Source organism: Triturus cristatus, chromosome 1_2, assembly GCF_964204655.1.
Source record: "Triturus cristatus chromosome 1_2, aTriCri1.1, whole genome shotgun sequence".
NCBI classification, from domain to species: Eukaryota; Metazoa; Chordata; class Amphibia; order Caudata; family Salamandridae; genus Triturus; species Triturus cristatus.
Window position 1 is genome coordinate 474,336,496 of NC_140580.1, and position 12,206 is coordinate 474,348,701.

At 44.7% G+C, this 12,206-nt stretch overlaps 1 long non-coding RNA gene across 1 annotated transcript; it reads left to right on the plus strand.

Moving 5' to 3' along the window:
• Positions 1-7,377: 7,377 nt before the first annotated feature.
• LOC146867509 (uncharacterized) lies at positions 7,378-8,519 on the plus strand. Its single transcript, XR_014966103.1, has 4 exons — positions 7,378-7,488; positions 7,733-7,794; positions 7,873-7,930; positions 8,036-8,519. It is a non-coding gene; the product is annotated as an uncharacterized LOC146867509 (long non-coding RNA).
• The last annotated feature ends 3,687 nt before the right edge of the window (positions 8,520-12,206 follow it).

Here is a 12,206-nt window from a genome sequence, read left to right on the forward strand (position 1 = left end):
GCAGGAAGGCATGACGTGCCTGCAGTAGGAGAAACTCATTAAAGAAAACAGTGCTTACAGACTAAAAAAGACACACCGTGTAACAAGTGAAGTAAAAGGGACAGTCCTCATGGGAGGTTACAAATGAAGACAAGGAGGTACTAAGGAGGGATTAACAGGCCTATTAATGTATCAGAAGCTAGCATTTACAAAGGGCAATGACACAAGCCAATGACAAATATGGGAGGAGAGTGGGTGGGGCTTCTATGTCATTCTCCAATACAGCTGCCCTGTCTCGACCTAAAAACCTGAATATGGCCTTGTGCAATGTCATTGGTGCTCATGTAAAGCGCTCCAATACCTTTAGGTCGAGTTTGTACTATATAAAACTGTAAAAAACAAAAAAAAAGTAGGAAATCATAGTGATGTGTGTATCTGTGGCCCCCATGTAGCACGTAGCCCTGCTTCCATTCTTCGTCCACTAGGTAGCAGCAGCGGCTCTGCGCGATGGCCATAGGATTATCGCAGAGGGAAAATATGTCAGCCAGCCTGCTGTTCCCTCCCAATCCACACATAACCGGCCAGCACATCACTTCCTGGTACCGTGAGATGTTTCCAGCTCTGCCTGAGTCATGCACCTGCTCTCGGAGTGGTTACTGGAAGCAATATTTAAAACACCCAGTGTAATGTGAGAGTGAAGCCCCTGCCCCCTTTCTCGGCACTGTGTGCTGTGGAGGAGGAGGCAGGGGTGGGAGGTAAGGATTGGTGGTTTGTCATGAACACACCAGTAGGTCGTGGAGAGATGAGACACCTTCCTGAGTGCATCCCTGCAGACATACACATCTCGTACAGGGAAGCGGCTGATGAGAGCTGGACCAGCCAGCTACTGTCTCACGTCACACACATCACGGGGCACAGAGTCCTGGGTCTCTCATGTTTGCTGGTGCTCAACCCAGTGTGAACAGAGCCCTCCTGACCTGCTGTGCACACTCCACGTTCACAAGAAGCTGGTGCAGAGCGAACCTTTCCTACCTGCTGGTGCACACTCCCCGTGCACAAGAAGCTGGTGCACAAATAACCTTCCCTGCCTGCTGCTTCTGAACACAGTTTAGTGCACAACAAACTTGAACAAAAGCCATTCCGATCTGCTGCACACCACAGCGACATTAAGCAGCGACGGGGTGGGTGGGGGATTGAGATAATGAATGCCGGATGCCCGTGTTGTTATTGAAAGCGGGCGCCCATGTGCTGTCTGATTCAAGAGAAAATCAATAAAGAAAATAGTGCTCTTAGACTAAAAAAGACATACCGTGTAACAACCAAAGTAAAGGGGCCAGTCGCCATGGGAGGTTACAAATGAAGACAAGGCAGTACTAATGAGGGACTAACAAGCCTCTTACGAATCATACACCAGCATTTACGAAGGACACTGACACAAGCGAAAGACAAATATGGGCAGAGTGTGGGCGAAGCTTCTATTACATACTCCACTACAACATGTCTCCCAGAGCAGCGCATGCAAGCTGACTCTAGGCTCGACCTAAAAAAAAAAAAGCTGAGGCTGGTGCCATTGTCCTGGGTGTTTTCAAATGGCTTGATGGTCGATATTGTGTGGCACTACCTGAGTTGGCAGGTTTGATTAAATGAATTTACTCTTTTTTTAAAACTTGAAATATGGGTCTCTGTATGAGGAAAACTCAGGTTATCAAGTTTATCTTTAAATATATTTTTTCCAACATGGCAGGGTTGTGATGGGAAAACGCTTAGGTCGTCTGTTTTTCCTCTTCTACCAAACTTTTAGAACAAATATTAACTTCAGTATTAGTAGGATTATGGCAGTCGGTTACTGTTATGGTGGTGAAAGTGCAAAGGAGTCCCCTAACTGTGCTTAAGCCTAAGTAGGTGCTATGATGAGGTATGGCAGGGGATCTGCTAATCAGGCTGCAAAATAAGCTTTGAAAACATTGAGTGGAGTTTTCCATGTGTGCCAAATCCACTTATGTGAATCAAGACATAAAAAGTGGTATCAGCTGTTGCAGAGAAGAAAGATCCACCTTGGCTTGTCCTTAAGAAGATTAAAAAAATGAAAAATAAAACTCATTATCAAGAGAGTGCGCCTGAAATGATACACTCAAATAAAATACATATATGCATTATGGTCCATTTGTTTAAAACAGGAACACGTAGGGGGCTGAAAAATATATCGAGCCTGCTCTTGAACGAGTTTCTACACCATTACCACAACGTGTGGGTATGAGAAGGCCGGGAATAGGTCTTGATATTAACACATTAGTTAATGAACTCAAGCGCATGACAATATTCAGCGGAAAAGGAGGTCTGTGTCAAATTAGTTGTCAAGACAAGTTTAAGGAGCCTGCCCCTTGACAGGGGAATTTGGATTTTGAAAATGAATCTGAATTTAAAGACGCAAAACATTAGAGCTTAGTGACTTAGATAGACAAAAATAATAATTGCTAAATGCCAGTTCCCCATTTTTATTTACGATTCCGGATACAAACTGGTAAAAAATGTCTTATTTGTAAAGTGCACTTGTGAATGCACTGCCAATTGCATTCAGAAGTTACACATAATGGCTTGTGGGTGTTGTGTGATCGCTTTGTATGCAGTTCTGTACCTTGGAAATGCCTGCAAATGTACTCTTGTAAGTATCTAGCTAAGGTGGGAGAAGGAAGGGATCACTCCATAAAACACCCAGTGTAACGTGAGAGTGAAGCCCCCGTTCCCTTTCTCGGCTCTGGGTGCTGAGGAGGAGGAGGAGGGGGAGGGAGGTAAGGATGGGTAGTTTGTCATGAACACACCAACCAGCAGGTCGTGGAGGGACGAAACACCTTCCTGAGTGCATCCCTGCAGACATACACAGCTGCTGTCTCACGTCACACACAGCACGTGGCACAGAGTCCTGGGTCTCTCCTGACTGCTGGTGATCAACACAGTGCGCAGAGAGCACTCCCGACCTGTTGTGGACACTCCACGTTCACAAGAAGCTGGTGCACAGAGAACCTTCCCTGCCTGCTGGTGCACATTCCCGTGCACAAATCGCTAGTGCACAAATAACCTTCCCTGCCTGCTGCTGCACACAGTCTAGTGCCCAACGAACTTGCACAAAAGCCATTCCGATCTGCTGCACACCACAGCGACATTAAGCAGCGACAGGGTGGGTGGGAGATTGAGAGAATGAATTCTGGCGCCCCTGTTGTTATTGAAAGTGGGCGTCCATGTGCTGCCTGCAGCAAGAGAAAATCAATAAAGAAAATAGTGCTCTTAAACTAAAACACACGTACCCTGTAACAACAAAAGTAAAGGGGCCAGTCGCCATGGGAGGTTGCAAATGAAGAGAAGGTGGTACTAAGGAGGGACTAACAAGCCTCTTTACGAATCAGACACCAGCATTTACGAAGGACACTGACACAAGTGAATGGCAAATATGGGCGGAGAGCGGGCGGAGCTTCTATTACATACTCCACTACCAAAAGTCTCCCAGAGCAGCGCATGTGCGCTGACTCTAGGCTCGACCTAATAATCGAGGGCACAAGAAGCGTATTCCAGCCTTTGAGGCCAAGCTAAGTACAGGCCCGACCTCCTACCCAACCCTAATGGATGCGCCAAATGGGAAACAGTAGAATAAAATTAAGAAGCAAATTGCACAAGGATTGATGGGTCAAAAAATAATTATGTAGGCGGCAGCATTTGGTGCCATTAATATAGAACTGTGCATAAAGCTCATTCCTTTAAATGTGATTCTTTGGGCCATGGGAAACCAGTGGAGTTGTTTGCAGGGCATTGAAACAAGGCCAGATTTCACCAGGTGGTAAATCGTCAGGGTTGAGAGAATATGGATTTTCATTGATTTCTTGAGAGCATGACTGGAAGCCCTAAAGGCAGGATGAGGCGACAGTGGAGGCGGGATAAAAGCATAGATTGAGGAAGTATTAAACCCCATCCAAATAAGGGAATGGGTCAACTGTCTGCAGAGGTAATCCTAAATCAAACATATGTTTCTCCTTTCGGTTCTCTGGCTCCAGAGACATTTCATAAGATTTTGACGCATATATTGGTGAAAGTGGTGATAAAAGCCGTCTCATCAGTGTATAGTAAAATATAAGAAACAGCTCAGGGCTCAAGCCTACGGATATGTACTAACAAATCAAAATGGGCTTGATCTAGGATGAGGATAAACATACTGAAAAGAAAGTTGACCATTTAGGACAACATAGAAGGTTTCGATTTATTTCACGTATTACAAAACCTCCCTAAAGTCAGAATGTAGATCATTAATGATAGGTAATCTATGGTGCCTAATTTGTGCCCCTGCTTGCAGGTGGTAGGCATCTGCTCACCTTTTTGAGGGGCCGGTTTTGTTTTTCAGCATGAGATGTTGACCCATGGCAAGAGAGAGAAAGGCAGGAAAGAAAGAAAGAAGATGGAAAAGATGAACACTGTAACAAAGGGAGAACTCAAGGCTGAAAAAAACATGCCCAGGAGATGGAGACAAAGTTGAAGGGAAGAAAGAGCCATGGGGTGGCATTAAGAATAAACCGGCTTGGCATTCAGCAATCCAACATTTGGCACAATCAGCAACAGGCTTCCAAGATTTTTTTTTAACCCTTTACAAATTAAAAATACAGTAATAACCCTCACTGGATTGGGTTCCTCCCTCGTTGGCATTTTCAGGGTCAACTCTAGTATTAATATTACCCTTTATAGATTGAGCACTGGTAATAGGCATTCTATCCCCCAATTCCTTTATGCAGCCCAATGCATAGAGTGCCCAAAATTAACCGCTTGTGAGTTCAACAATAGTCAACTCAAGTGTTTTTTCTGCACAGGCAACATGCCTACACCTCAACATGTAGAACCCAAGGCACTGCTCCACTGTTCAGAGCCAAAATCTAACACCCAAATGTACACCAGAGACAAAGGCCATCGCCTCACCTCAGTTCTGCAGATGTTCGTGTAGTAGCATGAAGGTGGGGGAGTAAGATAACAACACTCTGAATCAGCCAATCTCTTTTTAAATCTAAATATAGTGCTGATCCCCCTCCCGCAACCACCACCTTTCAAGAGTCCAGTCGCTGCCCAGACTTTGCTACTTTATTTCACATGACAGAAAGTTCACAGGTAGACCATGGAGCATTTTTTTAAAGTCCATAAGTGCAATGTCTGAGCCTCGGTTTCTATAAGACACATAGGATATAAAGTTAAGAAACTCTCATGCAGGGTGAAATGGTCCTTCCCTGAATCTCGTGGTAGTCGATAATTGCACCAGATAAATGCCGAACCCTTTGGATTGGTTTTTATTAGATACAATAATTATGGAATTCGAATGTGGCCAAAGTGTCTGGGCAATATTCATCAGTGGGGTACAGTGATTAGTAGAGCACAGTACTATGTGCAGCAGGGAGTAAAAGTTGATATGCATCAGGGGACGCAGGTGATGTGCATCCCAGGATCACAAGGTGATGATGTGCAGTCCAGGAGTGGGTGGAAAAACTAAACGTCCTGCGTCAATACTGACGTTGCACTCAAGCAATGACTGATGCATTGACACGCACTAAAGCCATTGGTTGAAAGGCCAGAACTTTGGGTGCCATCTTTCAGCATAGATGTGTGGAGTGAATGGGCAACCATAGAAATTCAGCAGGAAGAGTTACCTCAAGTGACTCATGCCCAAAGGTAACTCTCCCCCGACATGCACAGTTTTCTCATCAATAATTATATTGCAAATGTTTTAGTGATATTATCAGTGATCTCATAGAAGATGTCATGACTGATTATATGTGGAGTAACATGTTTCTGAAGCAATATCTCTTGGATGTCCCATCCTACTTACGTGACACCATGGAGTTTATCAATAAAGTTGAAGGGTTAGCCTTTGATTTAAACATACATATCCTAGTAACTATGGATGTTTCATCTCTTTACACCTAAATTCCCCAGCAGGATGCATTAGAGGCGATGGAATTTTATCTGGAATCACGACCAAAACCACACCAAGTACCAACGGACTTTATCCTCAGTCTGGCTTCCATATCCTTGCAGAAGAACTTTTTAACATTTGACGAGGATTTCTTCCTACAAGTCAAAGGAACAGCCATGGGTTGTCCCTTTGCTCCAGAAATGTCTGTACTGTATATGGCCCGTTATGAACATCGGTTTATTTACAACAACAATCCGTATATCGACCAAATAATGCAATGGTACAGATATATCGATGATGTCTGGAATACATGGAAGGGCTCAGAAGCATCTCTGAAAGAATTCCACATATGGCTTAACAACCGGACTCCGGACATCAAATTCAGTTTGTCATACAGTACTAAGAACCTCCCCTTCTTGGATGTGGAGGACAAAACATCAGCAAAAGGGTTGATCACGACGTTGCATACCAAACCTACAGATAAAAACAATGCCCTGCATTTCAGAAGTTATCATCTTAGAAATTGAAGAACAACTTGCCCTACGGGCAATTTTTACACAGAAGACGTAGTTGTACCAGCCGTGAGGATTTTGAATTACACACTGAGGAACTGAGTAATAAACTTAAGGAGAGAGGCTACCCTAACAAACTCTTAAAACAATCATTAAAGAGAACCTGGTTCACGCCCAGGGAACATCTGCTGACCAAAATAAAGTAAACCAACCACTGAACGTATAGTCTGTATAACAACTTTTGGACCCCACACTCAACCTTTAAAAAAGATTGTCCAAAGCAATTGCCACCTCATTGAAGGATCCATACAATATGTTGGTCCCCCACTATTCGCGCTCAAAAAGAACCGTAACATTGGACAACAAGTCATATGGACCATCGCGCCTCTCCAAGAAAGAAAGGACAGTCTGTGTACGATGTTGAACTTAAAACCGATCCAAGGTCATCATAAATGCGGAAATTGTTCGGTTTGCAATTCCACCATGAAGGAACCATCTCTACTGATGGCCAAAGACATTGGCGACATAACGACTTCACAAATTGCAAGACCAAATATGTGGTGTATGCCATTGCATGTTTTTGCCAAAAAATATAACATAGGCATAAGAAGTCAAGAAGTGAGACAAAGGATTGTACAACATCGTTCTAGGTTGAAGAATAAAGTTCTAACTGCACCAATGGTAAACCATTTTACCACAAAGAATCACTCTGAAACTGATTTTAAATGGACAGCCCTATGCAATATCAAATCGAATCTAATGAGGGGAGATCCAGAAGTTCTTTTAACTCAAAAGGAAGCGTTTCTTATTATGAAGTTTGACACAGCCATACAGGGGCTTAACGAGCTTTCTGAAGTTGCCAAATTGTAATACACCAGTGTTAAAACACTCCTCTGTACTTCAAGTCCCAGAATGCATCGGGTGGGTAGATCCAGCAAAATCCACTTTGGTTCTTGAAATAAGGCTGCTTGGCATACCGCAACCAAGATCGCCATTATTACAGAGGAGTCAGAGAAGAGACCCGCGAGCAGCGCCGCATTGGATTGTTTCTAATATAAGGCAAGTTCTGTCGATTTTACGAGCATGAGCGCACACCGCGCTGACACGTAGGAATATAAATATCCTCCCGCAGAGGGCGAGTCACTAGACGGATTCTTATAAAAGAAATTCAGTAATTACAGTCGGATCTCACCAAGCCCACGAGGTAGCTGGGAGCAGTTGCTCTTTTTAAACGGTGTGCGTCTGAAGCACGCAATTGATAAAATCATGACTAAGAGTGGTTCCTGTCTCTTTTTTTCTACAGAGACGAAAATATGACAGACTTGTTTATCTCCAACACATTCCAGTACCCAACAAAGGACCGAGGTATGGGGCGGTGTCATTTATGTACTATCTCTTGCAACCAAAAGATTACAATTTATGTCATATGTCAATCTTTTTCAGTGACAACGCCCAAAAAAAGTTCCACTGAAAAGTCAATGCTCGGCACTTCGAGAAACAAGTAGGTCTCTTTTGATTTTCGATTCACAAAAGCAACAGTTGGCTGAGCGCTAGACGTGGAGCAGGTAGCATGTAATTAAAACACACGTTTGTTATTTAATTTCAGTGTCCAAAACCAAGTCCAACTCCTGATGAGAATCCCCCCAGCAGGATGGGGTTCGAAACGCGTTGACTTCAGCTTAAGTGATAAGACCCACTGGGTGTGTCACGAGGGAATATTCTCCATCCCTTCTCATTCCCCGCAAGGACAACAGCCTTGAAAATTACTATTCCTTAAGCATCAGACATGGTCAGGATAGTAGGCAAAAGCCTTTGTCAATGAACTTTTAGTGTCCGCCCAGTGCACATTAGAAATAAGGACTGGTCATTTGGAATTTATTTCACAACTTATGATTATTTCACTTGTTCACCATCATGTTTAATGTTTTTGCATTCCACTGTGTTGCATTTCAAATTGTTTATGTATGAATATTATTTGTAATTATGAAAATGTTATTTTTTTAAAAAAGTGTTGCCCGCCAAAATAATGGTTTAATCTTGTTCTAAAAAACTTGTAAAGAAGAGTGAAATAAAACACCCGGGCCTTTCAATTGATTGTCTATGGTCTTGTTCTCATTCATTTGTTACAAAGATTCTATCTGGACATTTGTTAAAAATTTTTTTTTTAGAAAGTAGGCATTTTCTTGTTTTACTATTCTGTGCCTCTGCCTGCCTGTGGAATCCAAACATCTGGGATTGGTTGACAGTCGGGCTGTTTGTGCATTCACTCTAGACACTCACACAACGGGAGCTGAGGGAGCGGAGGTGTGCCCTGCATATCTTGATGGCCCATTAGCAGGCTGAGCTATAGAGGGGTGGGAGAAGTTGTCACTGACACCTGAATAGGACTGCGCCTGTCCTCACATAAAGCTGTCTCCATCCCCTGTAATGTGTGCAGAGGCAGGGTCTTGTGCACTAAAGAGACAATTTCTTAAAAAATTGCCTTCTTCAAAGGCAGAAAATGCTATAAGTACTGGAGATGTGACCCCATTACTTCAGAACACTTCTGGACTAAAGGAAAATCTGCCAAGACGAAGAGCTGGATGCTGTAGGAGAAACTGAAACTCTGCTGGTTGGTTTGTTGTGCTGGCCTGCTGCTTGTTGGACTGGACTTTACTTTATGTATCCTGCTTCCAAAATTCTCCAAGGGCTTGTGTGTGCCTGCCTCCTGTTAAGAAGTCGCTGGGCATCAAAGACTTTATCTGAAGCCCCTGAACCCCTCTGCTGGGAGTTCTGTCCTGCCAAGTGGTGTCAATTCCAGTTCCTGGGCCCTTGGAGGTGGCTTGGCTGCTAAGAACCAAGAAAATCCACGCATCAACTTGCAGCGCTTATTTTTCAGGCGCAGCCTCACCATGTGGATGAAAAACCAACGCATCGTTGCTGTGCGGCTGAAGAATCAATGAAGCGCGTGCCATGCCACTGAAACATCACTGCAACCCGAGTCCCGAGCACTGCATCACCGATGTCCATGGCGCATGCTCCGACTCTGGCGCATCACCTGCTTCACGGCTGTGAAATCGATGTAGTACCTGTTCCACTGCATCGACACAGCTCATCTGGATGTTTGACGCATCTTTACTGGGCGTCATGTTCTTTATCAACTTTGCCCCGCACTAAGGAACTGAGGCCGTGTGTCTGGGTATTGACGCATCAACTCCCCTCCCAGCAAGGAACTGATGCATCACCTCCCCTGACAATAACGAACCAACCCATCACCTCCCCTGCGCTGCAGTAAGGAACCGATGCATTGCTTTGCTTTTCCGGCACCTCATCTCCCCAGCACCTGTTTTCGGCTTTGATTTTAATGCATCCCAGGTACTTTGTGTTAAAAGTGACACATCCATAGTTTCCTATGGACTAAACTTGCTTGTGTATGTTGGATTTTTGCCGATTTGGTCTTGCTTTATTCAGCTAAATATTGGTTATTTTACTAAACTTGTGTGGTGCCCTTTTGTAGAGTTTTCGCCAGCATCATATACTGCGTGGGAAGCAGCTGGGTTTTCTGCAACCATTCGCCTGTCTGTGAACTGGAAAGGCCTTAGCTCACGGATTGACGCCGGACTGCCCCTGCACATTATCATCGCTCCTGTTCACATCGCCAGCAACTCGCCGGACCCGCTTCGCGGGTCCCGCTTCGCCTCAAATCATCCCGGAAGTCTGCTGATCGGGGCTGCCTGCCATCTGGGGGAAAGGAATCAGGACCGGGGCTGCGAGCAGCAGGGACTCCATAGTCCAGGAGTCTCTGCGAGGCCAACCACCAACACCTGGGCTGCTCTCCCTGGCCGCCACGCCCCCACGCCCACGGGAGTAAAAGAGGACTGATTTCTCCCTAACAGCGGGATAACTATCTGCTTACTACCTTCAGGATTGACGCCGGACTGCCCCTGCACATTATCATCGCTCCTGTTCACATCGCCAGCAACTCGCCTCAAATCATCACGGAAGTCTGCTGATCGGGGCTGCCTGCCATCTGGGGGAAAGGAATCAGGACCGGGGCTGCGAGCAGCAGGGACTCCATAGTCCAGGAGTCTCTGCGAGGCCAACCACCAACACCTGGGCTGCTCTCCCTGGCCGCCACGCCCCCACGCCCACGGGAGTAAAAGAGGACTGATTTCTCCCTAACAGCGGGATAACTATCTGCTTACTACCTTCAGGATTGACGTCGGACTGCCCCTGCACATTATCATCGCACCTGTTCACATAATGGGCAAAGGGTGGGCCGTCTGAGGCCGTCAGAGAACGGAGGAGACCGGACCGGGCCCTCTCCCTAACAACAAGGTACTCTTAGAACCTAATCGTTCACCAACTCAGCATATTGTATGAGAGCCCTAAGTACCCTGGTTTAAATATTGTTTATCATAATTTGTTGAAGATTAATTGTTCCAGACGACTTTGGAGATGGTTCTTACGAGAAGGACTAAAGACAAAGCATAGGGAGGTGGGGGAAAACGTTTAGGCCCTATGGATGACTTTATTACTAAGGCGAACAATTTTATTGACCAAAGCATCAGCCTAATAGAAGGCAGGGTCTCTTTAGATCTAGCCCTGGCAAAGCGGTCATCCATGGGAAACTTGAAGAATGCAAAAACTCCCGTGACCCGCCAAATTGGGGGCTGTGGTTCCACTCCCACAGGTAGGAGAAGTCTTCCAAATAATGTAGATCTATCAGCTTCACAACTTTCCGATTTTCAAATAAGCCTTGATCTAGAAAAATCCCCAGTCCTAATCCCCGAAATAACCCCGGATGAAATAAGGATTATCAGAGGGAAAAGAGAGGGGGCAATCAGGAAAAGAAGAACAAAACCTAATAATTCGATCCCACATGACTCTAGCACTCTACATGAACCAAGACCTATAACACCTACATCTGAGAATCCCCATTCTGACAAATCAGTTACTAATCAGTTTACGCATGAAAACCTAGATTCTCTTAGCGTAGCTAATTCTATTTCTTCCTCACTTACCTACTCGCAAAGAGACAATTTAAACCCAGTGTCAATAGCTAACATAGCTGATCTTCTAAAAATTGCCATTACCCCACTTGAATTAAGGTTGTCTCAGATGGAACAACAATTACAACTTCTTCTTGATATTATGAAATCAAAACAAGCAATAGGGGGGGGAGGAAAAAAATAAAAAATAAAACAGAGAAAAGAACCAAACCACCCCTCCAAAAGGTGTTATATACGCATAAAAAAACTCCAAAAATGCCCCTTCCGATTCTCCATCTAAATTACTACCTTCCGAAACAACCATTATAGAGAGAATAGAAGATCCTATTGCCAATTCCAAGATTCATCCTTCTCAGAATAATGTCTTGGGAGCAGTAACGCCAGGGCCTAAAAACTCCTCTCTCATGGGAAAAAAAACGTTGCAACAAACAAACACTTTGACCCAAAACAAACAGGTCCCTAAACAAGTAACAACTGATCACACCACAGCTGACATGAGGGGCAACAAAAAAAGGTTGGCAGTTGACTTGCCTCCAGAAGCAAGCCCCTATGTGGTAGTTATGGTAGGAGTACCCGAGTTAGAAGACCACGTTGTGGAATCCACCTGGTCGCTGAAAAATAAGGTGCAGTTTTGGTTAAATAACAACTGTCCCATTGCAGAACCCGGATCATCTAGGATTCTGATGGTCCGTAGAACCCCGTGGGTGGGAAATAGCAGGAAAACAATTCCGGGTGACTGTATTTTGATTTCCTTTGACCATCCATGGGTGATGGACCACATATGTT